Source organism: Callorhinus ursinus, unplaced genomic scaffold (genome assembly GCF_003265705.2).
Source record: "Callorhinus ursinus isolate GAN/ISIS: 27379988/994484 unplaced genomic scaffold, GSC_fseal_2.0 scaffold52, whole genome shotgun sequence".
NCBI classification, from domain to species: Eukaryota; Metazoa; Chordata; class Mammalia; order Carnivora; family Otariidae; genus Callorhinus; species Callorhinus ursinus.
The window spans coordinates 1,264,371-1,279,993 of record NW_027397114.1 but is presented as its reverse complement, the minus strand read 5'-3'; positions in this window follow the sequence as shown (position 1 = coordinate 1,279,993).

The following is a 15,623-nucleotide window of genomic DNA, read 5'->3' as shown; positions in this document are numbered from 1 at the left end:
TGTCACATTTGCTTTCCAAGACTGGTTGGTTGGCTTCCTCCATCCCTCCTTCCTTTTCTTTCCTTTTACATTCCATTCCATGATTGAAAATATCTTCACCTAACTTATAATCTTAAACTTATCCAGATTCCCCACTTCCCATCATATTTTCAATCCTCAAGTTCTCCCATCATCTAGCACATACACATCAAAAATGTGAAGTTGTGCAGATTTATATATGACACAAAAGAAATAGGTACTCTTCATCCTTCCATGTTCTATCAGACCCCTTCTTTGAGATAAACAAAAATATAATATGTGGAGGTAGATATTCTGCATCATAAAGGATATTTAATAGATGCCAGAAGGGGATCATGGTTATTAAGTCTTGAGTAAAATGAACTCTTTATGTAAATTCCAATTTAGGATTTAGGAAGAAAGAGAAAGGATAGAGATTTTAGAATCTTCTGCATCAATACTTTTCAACTTAATTCTGTTTGACTCTTAGGCCTCTTTTGAACTATAACCAGTCATCTACATTATTCATATTTATGCCTTAATCAATCCTCACTCACAATATATGAGACTGATCTTATCTTCACGTACATTTGAGGAAACTGAGGTCTGAAGAGATTGGAACCAGAAAGCATGTGCCAAATCAATATTCAGTTCCTGGTCTGTGTTCCTGCACAGTCCCTGTTCTTTCTTCCTCACATTACCTATGCTGGTAGATGCAGACTTACACAGAGAAAAAGGATTCATTCTGCTCTTCTTGTATTTACTAAATGAAAATGATGCATAAACATTTCTTGCACCTGATCCAAGAAGAATTGTTTTTGTGTTTCTTAAAAATTGAAGGAACAGCACAGAGAACTGGAACCATGAAACCTGAGGGTCTAAACTTTGAGATGCTTGTTAGGATGAGGCAGCTGATTATCTGACACTTAATAGGATATGGAAAAATTTGCCAGTAGTGGTACACTGTGGAATGAAAGAGGGGACTGCTTCAGACAAATATAATTTCCCTGTCATCACTGAGAAAGGGATTCAGTGAAGCAGTCTGGAAAACGCACAGTGGCAAATAATTTTTTTTAATTTTAAAGATTTTTATTTATCTGACAGAGAGAGACACAGCGAAAGGGGGAACACAAGCAGGGGGAGCGGGAGAGGGAGAAGCAGGCTTCTGGCGCAGCAGGGAGCCTGATTTGGGACTTGATTCCAGGACCCTGGGATCATGACCTGAGCCGAAGGCTGACACTTAACAACTGAGGCACCCAGGTGCCCCCACAGTGGCAAATAATTATCCCAGAGCACAGACATCACCTTAGAAGGGATGGAATAAAATGATCAGGGTTAGTGTGATACCAGAAAATAATTAAAGTTTTGACCAATAGGCCATGGTATCTCTTGGTGATTGTAACTCACATCAGATTTGTAATACCTTGACAACACATTCAGAAGCAAATAACCTTTAGCCATCTATCTTTACTCAGGTGACTCGAACAGGTTGAGAGGTTTAATACTTACCTAGAAAAAGCATTTCATGGAAGCTTTTATTCATGTTCAAAAATAGAATTGGGATATCCAATCAATAAGTATTCTCTACGTGGCCTTGGATAAAATTGTGAAGCTAAAAATGATCGCCACCAGAAACCTCCAGTCAATATCGTCTTTCCACACATATATATGATCCTCGCTTGGGGGATGCTCTGTCCACAATCTCAGATACCCAGGGGACTCCTCTCCCCTTTTTTCTCTCCTTTAAAATTACTAAGTCCAATTCACAGATTTCAAACTCATTCATGGTAATTTATGCCTGATTGATTGTATTAGTTATCTATTGCTGTGTAACAAATTACCACAAAATCAGTGGCTTAAAACAATACACATTTATTATCTCACAGTTTCTGGGCATAAGACTGAAATGGGTCCTCTAATTAGGGTCTCACAAGGTGGCAAAACAGTATGTTGGGCACAATGCATTTTTATTTGGGGAAAAATCTTCCAAGCTCACTCAGGTTGTTGGTAGATTCATTTCCTCATAGCTATAAGATTAGGAACTTCCTTTTTTTCTTTTTTTGGCTGGCTGTTAATTATAGGCTGCCCCAAGCTCCTAAAAGGCACCCGCAGTTTCTTGTCATGTAGACTTCTCCAATATGGTGTCAATAAGCCAGGAGGGAAAGTCTCTACATAGCAAGTCAGCTAGCAAGACAGAGTCTTATTTAAGGTAACATAGTCATGACAGTGACATCCCTTCACCCTTGCCATATTCTATTGGTCAGAAGAAAGTCACAGGTCCCACCCATACTCAAGGGAAAGGAATGATACAAAGGTATGAACACTTAGGAGGCAAAGGTCACTGGGGAACACCTCAGAGTCTGTTCACCACATAGAAATAATGTCTTTAAGAGATACCTCTTCTGGGGCACCTGGGTGGCTCAGGTGGTTAAGCAACTGCCTTCGGCTCAGGTCATGATCCCGGGGTCCTGGGATCGAGTCCCACATCCAGCTCCCTGCTCAGCGGGAAGCTTGCTTCTCCCTCTCCCTCCACCTGCCACTCCCCCTGCTTGTGCTCTCTCTCATTGTCAAATAAATAAATAAAATCTTAAAAAACAAAGATACCTCTTCCAAATATATGTGCTTTTAAACATGAACCAAAGAATTAAAGTAAAAGAGCTATCACTTAGGACAACGGACAAAGGGCAGGAAAAAACATGTGAGGAAGAGAGACTAGCAAATCTGCCTGATTTCCCTGAAATCTAGAGCTTTCTGCTGATGACATAAGCCTGTGCAGAATGCTAGAAGCTTTATGCCACACGCATATTTCACTGTTATGTCACCACACTAACAAGCAATGGGATTTGGGGCAAATTGTATAACTTTCTAATCCTTAGTTTACTGATCTGTAAAATTGGTAATAATCACACCTTCCTGGCAGGTTTGCCATCCAGATTCAATAATGTTAGAAATGAAAAAGACCTGGTATATGGAGTTACTCCTTGCTTTTTGTACTATGCCACTTGTTCCTGCAAATGAAATCAAATAGTACACTAAACTTCATCTTTTTTAAGAAGATTTTATTTAAGAGAGAGAGAGAGAGAGAGAGGACGCCCATGCAGGGGCAGGGGCAGAGGAAGAGGGAGAGATTTTCAAGTAGACTCCCCACTGAGCACGGAGCCTGACATGGAGCTCAGTTTCATGACCCTGAGATCATGACCTGAGCCAAAACTCAGAGCTGGGAATTATGTGTTTTAAATAATAGGGTTTTTTTTTAATGTGAAAAGCAACTCTTTTTTTTTAAAGATTTTATTTATTTATTTGAGAGAGAGAATGAGAGAGAGAGAGAGAGCACATGAGAGGAGGGAGCGTCAGAGGGAGAAGCAGACTCACTGCTGAGCAGGGAGCCCGATGTGGGACTTGATCCTGGGACTCCAGGATCATGACCTGAGCCAAAGGCAGTCGCTTAACCAACTGAGCCACCCAGGTGCCCATGAAAAGCAACTCTTAAAAGATACCTTTTTTTAAAAATTTGAAATACATAAATGTTATTTTTGCAAAATTTTCAAACATCACAGATAGAAACTCCCTTTGACCACCACTCTCAGTTCTAGTTTTGATCTGAGTGGTAACTACATTGAACGATTTTTTTTTTAGTATAATATTCCAGAAATTTTACTAGAAAATTTTATTTTTTTACCAATTTTATAGTTTCATCTTACATGCTTTTTTAAATACATAGGTAGCATTTTACTCTACATAATTTCCTTACCTTGCTTTTTCATTCAGCGTATTTCCTAGAGTTAATATCTAGATAAGTACACATACGGTAATACTATTCTTTTAACTACTCCATAATATTTCTATATCCACCAATGCTCCATTGTGAACATTTAGATTCTATTTTTAGGTGTGCTTGGATGGACTTCCTTGAACATGTCTCAATTATGCAGGTGTAAAAGTGTTTTTCTAAAGTAAAAACAAAGAAAGGAAGTTGATATAACATAAGCTAAAGACATTTTTGTTTTTAATATATACAGCCAAAATGACCATACCAATTTGTACTCCCCGCAGCAGTGAAATATTTCCTGTAGTTCAATAACGTAATGTGGGCAATGTGCCTAGTGCAGCCTTTGGCATATATTAAAGTGTTCAATAAATGTTAGATGTTATGAGTACAGTGAGCTATTTTTCCAGTAGTTTGACTTGATGGGAGGATAGAATTAGAAAGAACATCTAGGACAGCTAGAGAAGTTTCACTAAATGTATGAGTGCAAACGTGAAATACAAATGAGCAATGTGATGAGTACAAACTCTGTACTTCAGGATTTTGCTTAGGGCCAATTCAGAGTGTCCTTAGAACTCATATATATTGAAATTATTAACATATCTAGCACAGGGATATAACCCCATTTGTACTCAAATTGATGAAGTCAAGTATTCAAGCCCAAAGTACCCCTCATTAGAAACTTTGATGTGAATTAAAATATTTTCATAAATTTTATACTTGTTGAATTCTAACAGACCTAAAATTCCATTTGAATTAATAAATGTGACCACATAAATTGAACCTGAATTAAAATATAATGACATACCAACCTTAGCACATTTCCCAAGCATAATGAATTACTAAGATAAGATAACCCCTAAGTGATAAAACTAAATGACAAATGACAGGATTTCTCTTTTAAAGAATCAAAGACATTTGACCCCCTGAGCTAGATTAACAAGTCCTTAACTACTGTTTTTAGGAAATATGGAATGGATAGTGTTAAACACTGAACAAGACTTTGAGGTAAAATATGCTCTGGGGTAGGGGTACCTGACTGGCTCACTCGATACAGCATGCAACTCTTAATCTCAGGGTTGTGAGTTCAAGCCCCATATTGGGCATAGAGCTTACTTAAAAATAAATAAATAAAAATTTAAGGGGTGCCTGGCTGGCTCGGGCAGTAGAGCATGCCAATTATTTAATTCATAGGGAAATTGATTTTATTTTTACCAGCCATTTATTTTTTGTGTACTACCGGTTTGTGTCCTTTGTCTATTTTTCTATTTAGTGATAATACTCTTTTTCTTACTGTTTATAACATTTTTTCATATATTAAAGGAAGTAGGTTTTCCTTCGGTTGCAAGTACTTTGTTTTTCCTAGTGAAGTAGTTTTGTTTGTTTGTTTTATTGGTTGTATTCTCTTTCCAGTTGGTCACTAGTGTTTTGAATTGCTTTATCTTATTTTTCTACTGGTCAAAAACAAATAAGGAGACAAATATATCAGTATTTTTCCTTTTAGCTTTTTGTTTTAGCTTTTCCTTTTAGCTCTAAGAGGTTTGTTTCTTAAACTGAGAAAGATCCTCCTCATTCCAAAAGTAAGAAATAATTTTTTTTCTAGAAAATCATCTATTTCATGCAGGTTTTCAATTTATTTGCATATATTTGAGCAAAAAAGCATCTTATAATCTGTAATTAAATTCTCATTCCTATTTCTCATCTTGTGTTTCTGTGTTTTCTAACTTTTTTCTTGATTAAATGATTATTTATCAACTGTATTTTTCCCAAAAGAATCAGTTTATAAGTTTATTAACTAATTCATTCTTTATCTTTTTTCCTCTTTCACTAATTTCAGGTGTTATCTCTACTTACTTCTATTTCCTCGGGTACCTTGGTTCTTTTTCCTTTTATTTTTTATTTTATAACTTTCAGTTTTTTTCTTTATTTTTTCTCTTTTCTTAAGTCTTTTATTGTACTTTTTTCTTCCTGATTCCTGGTATAAATGTTTAATTAATTTATTTTCATTCTTCATTCTTCTACTTTTCAATAATTTTCATTCTTCTACTTTTCAAACAAATTATTTTTTGTTTTAATTTTTAGGTACTTGTTTCTTCTCTGTTTATTTGTGTTTTTTTTAAGATTTTATTTATTTATTTGACAAAGACATAGCAAGACAGGGAATACAAGCAGGGGGAGTGGGAGAGGGAGAAGCAGGCTTCCTGCTGAGCAGGGAGCCCGACGGGGCTCAATCCCTGGACCCTGGGATCATGACCTGAGCTGAAGCAGACGCTTAATGACTGAGCCACCCAGGCGCCCCAACAAGGACCATTTCTTTAGATGTCTGGCCCTTCTCCCTTGGAGAGTGAATAAACTCTGTCCTGCTTGTTGCAAAAATAAATAAATAAAGTAAAGCTCTAAGGAAAGGGAGATTCAGGGCCTAGAGTCAGTAAGAAGCCTATGCAAAGCTCAGTGAAGCTGAGGGGAATGTTAACATCATCTTGGTCATCTGGAAATCCAGAAAGTGTTTCATGAAAAGACCAAGATTTACAGAAACTCTAGATAACAAAATATGTTGACATTCACCAGAAAACCCAACAAATAGAGCAGTCTGAGAATCTCTATTGGAAAAAGAGAGAGAACCTCCAAAAGGAAGTTTTCCCTGGAAAAGCCACACCATAACCTCAAATCAAAGCCAGCAAAGGTTGAAATATGAAGTGGGGGGGGCACCTGGGTGACTCAGTCAGTTAATCATCTGACTCTTGGTTTCAGGTCAGGTCATGATCTCAGGGTCCTGGGATCAAGCCCCATGTGGGGCTCATGCTCAGCACAGAGTCTGCTTGTCCCTCCCTCTCTGCTCCTCTTCACCCCCCCACTCTCTCACACTCTATCTCTAAAATAAATAATAAATAAATAAAATCTTAAAAAAAAAGGAAGGGGGAAAGAAAAATGCAGTGAGTCATGGGGCAGGTTCTGGTGTAATTACTTAAAGACCATGGAAATAGCTACCTGAGGTTCCTCTCAGAGTAACTGCCCTCAGGTTAAATCCCAAATAGTCTTCTCTATTTAAAGCAGAAAAGACCCAGCACAGGCTTTGGTTCCAGAGAGAAAAAGAGGAGTTTCTCAAATAACTTTTTGACTGTGCTACCAAGACAAATGCTATGTGGACCTACCATACTCAGTCTTCACTCAGCCTCTCTCTGCATGACCATACAAGCCAGAGTCTTAAAATCAGAATCTGTATTCACTACCAGTAGAATACAGATTTTTTTCTCATGCCGAGGACATGCAATACTGATCAAACTAATCTTTTAATCATAAATGTGAAAAGCTATGCAATAATCGCTAAACAGACTAAACAATCAGAACTAACCACTGCACAAAACAGTTGTTGCAGGAATCAAAAGAGAGGCTCAAATTAATTATAATTAGCATCCTCTAAGAGATTCAGAAGGATTTCACATTTTTTATTAAAAATTAACTGATCACTACTGCAAGAGCAATAACAATATTTAGCTATTAAAATCAAAGTAATGGATAAGGGGTGTGTGGTAGGCAAACTTAAAGGGGGCTCTCAGTGATCCCTACCTTCTGATATTCATGCCCTGGAGTAGTTCCTTACCTTTGTGTATGGGCTGGACCTAGTGATTCTCTTCTAACAAATAGAATATGACATAATTTGATGGATAGCACTTCAAAGAACAAGTTGTAAAGAGATCAAGTTATAAAGAGCAAGCTTCCATCTTGCTCTTCTTTTGTTCTCTTGCTTGCTCACTTAGATGGAAGTCAGCTGTCATGTGGTGTGCTGCCCTAAGAAGAAACCTCAGAGCAAGGAACTGAAGAAGTCCTCCAGATAATAGTTAGTATGGAACTGAGTCAGTTCCTTTGTCCAACAGTCTTGAAAAACTGAATTTTTCCAACAACCACCTGAGTGAGCTGGGAAGTAGACATTCCCTCAGTTGGGCCTTAAAATATGACTTCAGCTCTGGATAACATCTTAACTGCAGTTTTATGAGAGACCTTGAAGCAGAACAACCCAGTTAAGCCATGCCTAGATTCCAGACATACAGAAACTATGAGATAGTAAGTGTTTGCTTCTTTAAGTTCCTAGATTTTACAGCAATTACTTATGAAACAAATAAGTCACATAGGTGGATGGGGAATGAAGACAGGCAGTTGGGAACTTGATTGAAGGACAAATAATAGAATGACTTCTGCTGACAATCAGATTAGTGAAACTAAAGTCAAGATAAGCAATTTGCTCAAAATACTAAAGAAAAATAAGAAAATTATATATATATATGTATATATATAAGGATATATAATAATAAATTAAATATAAGTATATAAAGTTATATATATAATTTTAAAAGAGATGTGGTGAATTAGTGTAAGAGGTAAATGGGTAAGAAACAGTCAAAGAAATAATAAGAACACACAACTTTTAAAATCTTCAATCTGAAGAAAGATTTGATTCCTCATACAGGAAGAGTGAAAGGTGATTAAATTATTATTGAAAAAGACATGTAGTAACATTGTGGTGAAATTCATTAATGCTCAAGAAAAAATAGAGAATTTCTAATCTAGCAGAGGGAAAGACAGAGAGAGAAAAATAAACATTTGCAGTATTTTAGAAAATACTCAAAGATACCTACAAAGTGTTCAAGGAAAATATTTTAAACTCATCCAAATTATACTCAAATATAAAAGCAAAAGAAATACATTTTCAGAAATTTAAGATATCAGGAAGCTTAAAACTAATTCCTTCTCCTTGATTAATTATTAAAGTATGCTCTCCAGCAAAACAAATACTAAATCCAAAAAAGAAGACAGAAGAACATATTAATGGTAAAACAAATAATTAACTTTAAATGATATGGGTAATTCATTTATGAAATTCATAAAATGAAAGCAACTTCAGTTTAAAATGGCAGATATCTCTCATTTCTCTGGAGAACTCACATTTTTCTAGTTTAAATAATAAAAAGAAATACTGATAAACATGTTTACATTTAATACAAAATAGAATGGTCTTATTTGTTCTACAACATATGCAATGTGACAATATTTTATTAAAAACAAACAAACAAACAAAACTCAACCATAAGTGCTGAAGAAGTTAATAAGCATTCATCAAGGTCCCAGGAATAAAAGAAACTGCCCTGCTCTAGCAGACAGTGGTGTTTAGAACCACAGTGGTGCCCAGTGATGTAGCCTTCTCAGCATTGTAGATTAGCTCTTCTTATGAGGTTTCCTTGGTCAATCTCTTCTATCAATTGTGGTTCAGAAGATGGAAAGGAAACCTTTAGGATCAATTTTTGTTGCTATTGGCTTATCATGTGGTCCAAATTAAATATGAATTTGAGCTGGTTTTCATGCATAAGAATAAAGCTAGTTTGTCCTTGTCTTTGAAATCAAAGTTGGAGATATAAATATAGGATGTGTTAGACAGCCTTATCATTCAAATTATTTTCTTATCTTCCACAGTGAGGAATCTATTTCTTGGGGTAAATTATAAATTTCTGTCCTACTGACCTCAGGCTTGGTTATGTCACTTTTTATGGCCAATGAAAAAGGGGTAGAAGTGAAGTAGTGTGTATCATTTCTGAGTAGATGCTTTAAGAGTTAGTGCATAGTCCACCGCATACCCTTATTTCTCTTCTCAAAGACCAGTGATATCCCAGATGGGGCTGCATCTTCATCCTGGATCCCAGTGAGTGGCTGAAACTCAGTCTACCCAAGCTGGTCATGTTGCATGAGTGAGTGATAAACTTTTGTTATTATAAGTCACTGAAATTTTAGGGTTATTTGTTACAATACCATAACACAGGCAAAGTAGTCTGATGCAAGAGTAATCGACAAGAATGTGCTCATAAATCCACAGGGATGTACGAAGACCCCAGAGGGAGTATAAAGGGGCAAGAGAGAGGACCAGCACAGGACCCTGAAAAGCTCCAGTATCTAAGACGTGGAAAGAACAAAGAGAATTAGGGAAAGTGGCTGAGAAGAAACAGCCAGAAGTCAAAGAAAGACAAAGAGGGTGTGATATCTCAAAAGCCAAAGTAGCACAGTTACAAGATGGAATTGGTGAGAAATGGGTTAAACATTGCTGAGAGGTGTTCTAAGGTGAGAACTAGAGAAGCAATTGCATCAGTGAGCTACAAAGAGATTGTTGATATTGAATGGAGCTCTGGGGGCAGAAGCCAACTGTAGTGACTATGGAGACTGGAGTAGGTGAGGAAGTGGAGACAATGGGAAAAAAAGATGGAGAAATGGAGAGAAAGGTATGGGTTAAGAATGGGATTTTATAAAAGGAGAAACTGCTGCTGGGAAGGAACTTGGAGAAGGGAAGTTTTGAAAAACAGAGGGGAAGGGAGAGGTAATTTATGGAGGAATGAAATGGGAGTGGGGGTATAGGAATGGGCAGTGGCCAAATTAAGAAAAAGGGAAACTCATCCATCCTGACAGGAGAGCAAGGAGAAAGCTGGGGCAGGAAGGATGGTGCAGATGTTGAAGAATTTCTACCTGATAGTTTCTGTGAAATAGAGCAAAGTAATCTTTTTGGAGAGAGAGAGGCTCTGATGGCGTAGTAGAAACGAGAAAGAGAGATTTGAAAGAGTAGTAGTAAAACTTTTAAGAAACAGAGGTTTGAAGAAATGGTGATGTCACAGAGATTGGGGTAGGAAAACAGGCTCGTTCCCCAGATTGCATCCCCAGATTATTCATCTTCCCTCTCTCACCCATAAATACCAACTACAGAGACACTTTACAGCTTCATACCAATGACAGTCTTGGGTAATGGTGGAGGCAAAACAATCCCATACAGCCAGAATTCTTCAACTTTGAGGAAAACTCACTTTTCATTTCCATATGTATCATTAAGGATGCTTTTGGCTGCAAGTAACAGAAAGCCCAAACTCAACTGGCTTAAAAAGTGTGGCAAATTTATTATCTCACACAAAGATAAGTAACAGATGTAAATTTTAAAAATGCTTAATAAATTTTAGCACATAGAAGTCAGCAATACATGAAAGAATTGGACTCTATGACCCAATGGGGTTCATTACAAAGATGCATGGATGATTGAACATTGAGAATTAATCAGTATAACTTACCAAAACAGGCTAAAGAAGAAAAAAAATCGCATGGTCATATCAAGCGATGCAAAAAAAGCATTTGCCAAACCTCAACACCCATTCATGATTTAAAAAAAAAAAAAAACTCTCAGAAAAATATAAATAAAAAACTTTCTCAACTTGATAAAGAGCAGCTACAAAAACACTAACTAGCTAACATTACACTTAATGATGAAAGACAATGCTTTCTCCTTAAAATTAGAAAGAAGACAAAGATGTCCTCTTTCATCATTTTTATACAACATAGAACTCTAGTTCTATCCAGTGCAATAAAGAAAGAAAAAGAAATAGAAGGCATATAGATTGGAAAAGAAGAAATAAACTGATTACAGATGACACAATTGTCTACATAGAACAGTGCTCACAATGGAAATTAAATAACTTTTTGGTAACAACCCTCTCTACGATATTCCTCCCAACATATTTCTACCCTGACAAAAGGATGACAAAAGTCACCCCAGGTTTAGAACCACATAAGTTTTAGGTGAGTGAACAAATTCAAGTTTGGCACCTATTAGAAATACAGCTACAGACTGTAGGTCCATGATAAAGCCATCGTCCCACTGATCTGATCCAACAACTTTCTCCCTCTGGACATCTTATTACTTGGTCTAGCAACTGCTTGTGATGTGTAAGTCACTTGCAATGAAATTTTCATTACCGGTAGCTAAAAGCATCCTTAGTGATCCTTTCACTCATCATTCCTGCCTTCTTTCATACTGTCTCCCCACCTCCTCCTGCTGTATACACATACTTGGAGTGCTCCAGTCACATATGCAGTCATGCAGTCATTTCTACAGTTACATACGAACAAGGTCAATGTCACAAAGTGTATATTTTTAAAAAGGCATCAACACACAAGGAAAAGGGAATGGAAGCAAGGGCATCTATATACTGGAGATTTTAACAAACTTTTTAAAGACTAAAAGCAAATGGAGGAGTAACAACTGAAGTACAATGGCAGAGAAAGCCATAGCCCAGAGTGCTTGCTGTAGAGGCCGTGCAAAGAGCAGAACTCACTATAGTAGCCTTGCACAATCTTGTCCTTTAGAACTTAGAAGTTCTATGTAAAAGAAGGCTGAAATCGTGAGAACTCATTTAAAAGTCAGTATACAACACAGTCTAACCCTCTCATTCCATCCAGTATTACTCTAGTTCCCTTTAGGTATAAAATCAGAGGTTTCTTTTCAGGAGAAATTGACTAGCAAAGACCCAGAACTCGAAGAAAACCTGAAAATTGGAGATTAAGTAAAAGTCTATTTCATACGCAGTTTGATTTCAACTTCCCTATTATGTACAAACTGGGCATTTATACCCAAGATGTAGATCAATTATTGAGTGTTTTCCCTCCCCATTTGAATAACTCCAGGAAAAAACAAAAAAACTAATAAGGTAGCAAAATGGCATTTGGAAATTCTCCAGCAAAAGGGACTACTTCATTTCCCATCCTAAAGTTGAGCCCACCAATAGAAAAATCCCAGCCATGTGCACAGAGCTTCCAATTAATTTTTAAAATGTGTGCTCTTAGATATGAATTTTTCTGTTAAAAACAAAGTTATCAATCTAGGGAAAGATGGAAAATTTCTTAACTTCATATTGACCAGAATTCTACAAAAAAAACATCAAACACTTTTGGGGCACATCCCAGCCAAACCACTAAAAAAGAAATAAGAAAGTATTTGTAATGTTGAGATGGAAAGGATTTAACTCATATTTGCAAATGATATGATTATTTTTCCTATAAACCTCCAAATGATCAGATAAACTGCTATTAAAAATATAGAGGATGTAGGCGCACCTGGGTGGCTCAGTCAGTTAAGCGTTTAACTCTTGGTTTCAGTTCAGGTCATGATATCAGGATCCTGCTGGCTCCGTGCTAGGCATAGGGTCTGCTTTTCCCTCTCCCTCTGCTCCTTCCCCTGCTCGCTCTCTCTTTCTCTCTTGAAAAAAATGAATAAAATCTTTAAAAAATATATAGAAGATGTAGTGAAGTAATTGGGTTAAAAAATAATAAGCAAAGTAAACTGATTTGTACCTATATACCAGAGGTAATCAAGTAGATAATAATTTTTTAAAAATTACCACCACCTATTGCCACATCAACTATTAAAAATAACATCAATCTAAGAATAAACAAAGAAAAGTACTAGAGAGTATGGCTGATGGAGTTGATATTCGTTTGAGAAGGATGAACAAGGTATGAGTGAAATTCTAAAGGACTGGGAAGTGAACTGACCAGGGAGATATTTTATGATTGTGTAGCAGCATCCAGAGCCCACTTGGCATTTGTGGTCATAAATCTAAAATGAGATCCATCAACATGATTGAGTATTTTTAAACAGCCATGTATATTTGCATTGGTACAGGTGCAGAATTGGCAGAGAGTTGGATTTACTACAGTTGTGATTTTGTCAAGTGAGTTTTAAAATTGAAAGAAAGGGTAATGGAGTAAAGAACATATTCAAGCAAATGAATAAGACGATTGGCCACAGAATTAAAGATGGATGTAGAGAAGAAAGGACATTAAAAAATATATTAGAGGACAGAGAAGAGGTGGCAAGATAGATTTGAGGTTTCCTCTGAGTGCAGGGATTGTTGGAATTGGGGTAACAGAGGGTTGAGTGGAGAGGTGAGGTTGTGCACAAAACTGAAATTATGAGTCAGTTGAAATTTTGAGAAATGACAAGATCTGAGTGTGACTAGGTGGAATAGTAGACAAGATAATCAGAACATAGAAAAATCAACTAACTGAGAAGTACTGATATTGCAAAGGTCATCCACATATAGCCTGAAATTAGTAAAAATTCAGATATGCAAACTACTGTGTAGAAGTTCTGGAGGACACAGCGTAGGTAAATTATATCAATAATCAGGCATAATGGGTAACATAATCTAAAAGAGTTGAGATTTTAAGCAGAAGGTTTTTAAGGAAGAAAGAGGGGAAAGGCTCTGGAAATCCTAAGAATAACTCTGAAGATATCTAGGCTTACTGATAAAAGGGATAGAAATAAAATAGGTGGAAATAGACAACTGTTGGTTAAGAGGGCTGCAGGGAAAGCAGTACCCCAGAGGAGATCCAGGATTCAGTTGGAGCAAAAGGGAAAAGGGAACACTCAAGGAAAAGATGGAAGACATAGAGAATTTCACTGGTGATGAACAAGTGAGCTCCATTAGTCTCAATGGGAGATTTGAGGAGCTTGGTGCTCCCACTTAAGCACGATGATGGAACAGATTTCTCCTGGGGGAAACACGTGTTACTCTTGATCCTAGTCAATGGAGGACTGAAGTGATGGTGTGCTGAGGTATCAGATTTGGGAGCACACTGTTGAGCAAGCATGGTACAGGGCTCATTAAATGCCCAGGACCCCTGCTTGAATTCTGTATATGAAATTGAGGATTTCTGGTAGCTGGGAATGCCCTGACTCCAAGAAATCTGATGAGGAGATTTTGGTACCTAGAATTTGGTCAAGTGATCTAAGCACAGCCTTTCAGACATTCTCACCAGGGACTTTGAATAGTGGAGTAGTGACACAAAGGCTCAGGGTCACATGGAATTCATCCACAAAATTTCAACTATGGCAATCAGTGTTCGGGGCAATCAATTTTGACAGGAAATATGTGACCACTGGTGACAGTTCCTGTCATAGTTTTACAACAGACTTTGGAATTTCACTGTTTGGCCTCCCTTGATTCCCACTTAAGCTGCATTTACCAAACTTCTAATAAGAACATTTCCTACCAACTCTTCTTATAAATTCCTTTTCTGCTTAAATAAATCAAACCAAGCTTCTGATATTTTACAGCCAAGAATGCAACTAGTACCCTTGGACATGAATGAGATCTAGCTGGCTTCCGAGCTTGTGTGTTTTCATTAAAGAACCACACTCTGATCCTTTCCACAAACAAAGTGTACATTCTTATTTCGTGAACTCTTGGAGCTTTCTCATGGTAGTGCTCCTGACAGAGTTTACTGATCATCTGACATTATCTTCCACCTCAAGCACCAATTACACCATTCGTGTTCAGCAGCTACTTCTTAAAAGCAGTAATTCCTGGATGGAATTGTGTCTATAAAAAAATAGCATTCAGTGAAAGCTTCACATAATATAAGCATTTATTCAATGCTTCACATAATGTAAGTGTTTATTCAATGCTAACAAACAAGCCTGCTGGTCCTTACACCTGAAGTCAGCCTTAGAATTTTTCAAAATAAGAACATTACATGGCCCTGTATTTTGATGTACATGTGACATTTCTGACTTCAAATTAAATCATCAAACAATTCACCAAACTTGAATCTTGTGGTTTTTCAATTGGTTAGCACAATCTGTTATCCCAAATTAAATTTCTAAAGGAGCATGTCTTTGAATATTATATACTTCATAGCTGACAGGGACACTATCTAATTAGCTATTTATATGCAAAGCAGAGGAAAGGATAATTAGAGATATGGATTATACAAAAGCAATCACACTGACAGAGGGCAAAAGAAACTGTGAACGTATTGAATCAAATTTGTATATATGTATATATGTTTCTACAGTTATTATGTTTCATTTGTATTGTATTACATTATGCATCATTTAACATGTTATAAATGAAGTAATATCCTAATTCACCAATTGATAAACTAAATAAAATCTTATAAACTATCTGTTGGACTACAAATATAATAAGCTTTAGTGGACGTAAAGGAATAAAGTCCTACATTTGGAAAATGCCTCCTTTAGCTCCAACCTCTACTG